Here is a 4,593-nt window from a genome sequence, read left to right as displayed (position 1 = left end):
AAAATATTGCTCTGAAGTAATGGAGGCCTGCAGCAGAATTTGCATGAGCAAGAAATAAACTTATTTAGTGTTAAGGAACTGAGATCTTGATATTGCTATCACAGCATGACCTAACATATCCTGACTGCTACACATCTTAAAAAACTAATGTGTAGACAGGAGGTGAGATGGGATTGTGGAGAGCTTTTTGACACATTACTCTGTTTTACTAATTGTATCTAATATCTTGCCAAATTCTTTCAATTTTATTGTATTATTTAAAAAAATTTAAATCCTCTCTTGAGGATATGTTTATTGATTTTAGAGAGAGGAAATCGAGAGAGAGAGAGAAAGAGAGAGAGAGAGAGAGAGAGAGAGAGAGAGAGAGAAGATTGATCAGTTGTCTCCCATATGTGCCCCTACTGCGGACTGAATCTGCAACCTAGGTATGTGCCCCGAGCGGGAATCAAACCTGCAGCCTTTTGGTGTATGAGATGGTGCGCCAACCCACGAAGCAACCTAGTCAGGGCCTGTCAATTTTATTTTTATAATGTAATTTTTCTTTTCCATCTCTACATTTACATCTAGATACTAAAAGTTTTAACTCAAATTTGGTATAAAAGTATAAATACATTATGTGACCAGACCAAGGTGACACATATTGTTGTAGGGACAACAAAGCTCCTGAGTCAAAATTGTGTCATGTTTTTACCACAGTTGTTTTGTCACCTCAAAAACTGAAAGTATATGCTTTATTTCCTGTAGAGCTTATGAATATAAAATAAATATGTATGATATGTAAACATGCATGCTACAAAACCTTCACTCTTAAGGAATTATAAGCTAGTGAAATTCACCTGTACTTTGGGAAACCAAAACAGTATTAACCACTTGGTTGCTCATCTTGAACCATTGATAGGTCATGTGAGTTCAACTTCTGGAAAGATCCATTATTAAATGAGTAAAATATTGTTACTATCTGCATTGAAAATTATAAATGGAAAACATGGAAGAAAATCATATGTATGTCATTGACAAATAGTATTTCATATGTATTTAGAAGTCCTCTATGCTTTCAATTCCTCATGCTTGTTTGTTTTTCACTCAGCAGGACAGAGAAAACACATAAATGTAGGCTTTTGAAAACAAATAATCATGTTGCAAATCTGTACTTCTATATGGAAAGAAGGGCATGACAATGAGATAGAATAAAATGAAGGGATACATTTTTTTTCAATACGTCATATATTCTCTAATGTCTCCACAAATATGTTTGCATAAACCTATCTATTTTACTTTTTTAGGGAAGCCACTCTGCTTTCTACTCCCTTTTACTGTAGTAATAATGATTTTATATATTTTTAAAACATAGTTTATTATTGATTTAAGAGAGGAAGAGAGAGAGAGAAAGAGATAGAAACATCAATGATGAGAGAGTCATTGATTGGCTGCCTCCTGCACACCCCACACTGGGGATCTAGCCAGCAACCTGGGCATGTGCCCTGACCAGGAATCCAACCTCAACCTCCTGGTTCTTTGGTCGATGCTCAACCATTGAGCCACACCGGCTGGGCCTCATATGTATTTTTATTAAACTGTATCACACATCTTATTTCATAGTATACACTCCAGGCAAGGAATATATAGAATAAAAGTAAATCTTGGGTGTCACACCTCTATATAAATAGTCTTATATTTGAGGTTTAAAAAGCATCCTCACTGCAATTTCTAAAAGCATTAGACACTTAGATGAAATAATCAAAAGATTGTCTCTAACCTCTAGAAATGTGTGATTTAAAACAAGCAAAATGACCACATCATCCTTATATTCAGCTGTTAAGATACTAAATAAGTATGTGATTCTGTTTCTTCTTCATTCCCAAAAAATTATACTTACTATACTCTTAGGATACTTACTTTATTGACCTTTATGTTACAGTTATTTGTACTCTTTTCTTATATCCTCTACTAATCTTTGTGCTCCTTAGAGATTATATCTAATATACCTAGGAATATAATAAATGGCAAATAGAAATTCAATAAATAGAATATATTAGTTATGTAGAAGCAAAATATTTTATGTTTTTGTTGCTGTGTTAAATGGAAAGACAAATTGTAGAATGGCAAAAGTTTTTTCATTAATTTGTAATTTTGAATAGTCATATTTATAGACTTCAAGTGTGTATGATTTTCAAACAGCCATTTTAATTGAGAAAAATTAAAAACATTTAAGTATATTTTCTTCAAACCATGTAAAAAGGCACAAAACCTAAATAACTTATTGGATAGTTTAATAATTCATAATTAAATCACAGTTTTTAAATTAAATCCATCACAGTTTATGAGACTATCCATACACTCAAACCACAGATCTCACTGTGCCTACCAGACAGAGAAATTTGAACCTTTTTATATTGCTTGTGAAATTCTTTCTATGTATATATCTATGCTCATTCCTTGGAAGGAGGAGTATACACATTTCATAAAATTCTCAAAGGAATCTCTTAAGTCCCCAAATACTCTAAAGCTAAATACATGGTAGTCAGCCTTGACCTCTTCTTTGCCATTATCTCTCACATTTCCATTTACCCAGTCATTGATTTATCCTCCTAAATATCAGTTAAAATAGTGTCCTGCTCTCTGGCCTACCATACAGTACTGTCTTATTTCAGACCATCATTCTATCTCTTAACTGGTTTCTCTGCCTCTAGTCTAGACCCTTCTAACCCATCTTTCACACTTCTGGAATGACCTATCTAAAACACAAATCTGATAAAATAGTTTCATTTCTTAAAATTCTTCACAGATAACACTTATGTAATATACATGAAAATCTCTCTAAAAAGTTTTCATAAAGCAAAAGAAACCATCAATAAACAACAAGAAAGCCCACTGCATGGGAGAACATATTTGCCAATGTTATCTCCATTAAGGGTTTAATCTCCAACATTTACAGGGAACTCATACAACTTAACAAAGGAAGATAAACAACCCAATCAAAAAATGGGCAAAGGACCTAAGTAGATACTTTTCGAAAGAGGACATAAGGAAGGCCAAGAGACATGAAAACATGCTCAAAGTCACTAATCACCCAAGACATGCAAATCAAAACAATGCGGTATCATCTCACACCTGTCAGAATGGCTATCATCAACAAATCAACAAACAACAAGTGCTGGAGAGGATGTAGAGAAGAAGGAGCCCTCGTGCACTGCTGGTGGGAATGCAGACTGGTTCAGCCACTGTGGAGAACAGTATGGCGTTTCCTCAAAAATCTAAAAGTGGAACTCCCATTTGACCCAGTGATCCCACTTCTAGGAATATATCCCAAGAAACTAGAAACACCAATTAGAAAGGATATATGTACCCCTATGTTCATAGCAGCACAATTCACCATAGCTACGATTTGGAAACAGCCTAAGTGCCCATCAGCAGATGAGTGGATTAAAATCTGTGGTACATCTACACAATGGAATACTATGCTGCTATAAAAAGGAAGAAACTCCTACCATTTGCAACAGCATGGATGGAATTGGAGAGCATTATGCTTAGCGAAATAAGTCGGTCAGAGAAAGATAAATATCACATGATCTCACTCATTTATGGAATATAATGAACAACATAAACTGATGAACAAAAACAGATCCAGAGACAGAGAAGCATCGATCAGACCATCAAACCTCAGAGGGAAGGCAGGGGAGGATGGGGGTAAGAGGGAGATATCAACCAAAGGACTTGTATGCATGCACATAAGCCTGACCAATGGACACAGACACTAGGGGTGTGAGGGCACAAGCAAGGGTGGGGGTGGGGGGCAATGGGAGGATAAGAACACATATGTAATACATTTATCAATAAATAAATAAGAAAGAATACTAACCAGGAGAATAAAAAAACTATCCCTGCATTGTGTAATGGGAAACATACTATTTCAGGAAAGAACTTTCTGAAGTTCCATTATGTAAAGTGTTTCATTTCCCTGTTCTGCTGTCTGCATAGAACAAGATCATTGCTCTAAACAGTAGCTTTGTCCCCTTATATCAAGAGTTCTCTGAGAGTTTATGTAGGCTCAGGACTTCATCAAGATTATAATGTAGAGAGAAAAACCAAGATGGCGGCATAGGTCAACACCTAAACTGCTGCCTCGCACAACAATTTCAAAACTACAGCTAAAAGACAGAACAGACATCAGCCAGAACCACAGGAAAGCTGGCTAAGTGGAAATTCTACAACTAGAAGGAAAAAGAGGGGCACATGGAGACTCGGAGGAGCTGCAAAAGGCTGAGGTACAGAGACACGCGTGCAGAGAGGACAGGCGCCTGAGTGCCTGGCTGGCTTTCTCTAACGGGAGGGAGACGAAAGCTCCCGACTGCACTGAACCCCAGTTCCAACTGCACTGAACCCCAGGGCGAGACCCTGGGCACTCAGACTCACACGGAGGGAGTCTGGACTGTCGGGAAAAGAGAGGAGCACACGGAAACTCAGGGGAGCTGCGAAAGGCAGAGGTCTGGAGTCGCGTGTGCGAGTGCGCGCAGAGAGGACTGCAGTGATTACCGAGGGACACTGAGACCCAGGGGCCTCATAGGGCAGGGCTGACAGGAAGCCAAGGCTGTC

This window comes from Eptesicus fuscus, chromosome 1 (assembly GCF_027574615.1).
Source record: "Eptesicus fuscus isolate TK198812 chromosome 1, DD_ASM_mEF_20220401, whole genome shotgun sequence".
NCBI classification, from domain to species: domain Eukaryota; kingdom Metazoa; phylum Chordata; class Mammalia; order Chiroptera; family Vespertilionidae; genus Eptesicus; species Eptesicus fuscus.
The sequence above is the reverse complement of the archived record's forward strand: the minus strand, read 5'-3'. Positions refer to the sequence as shown.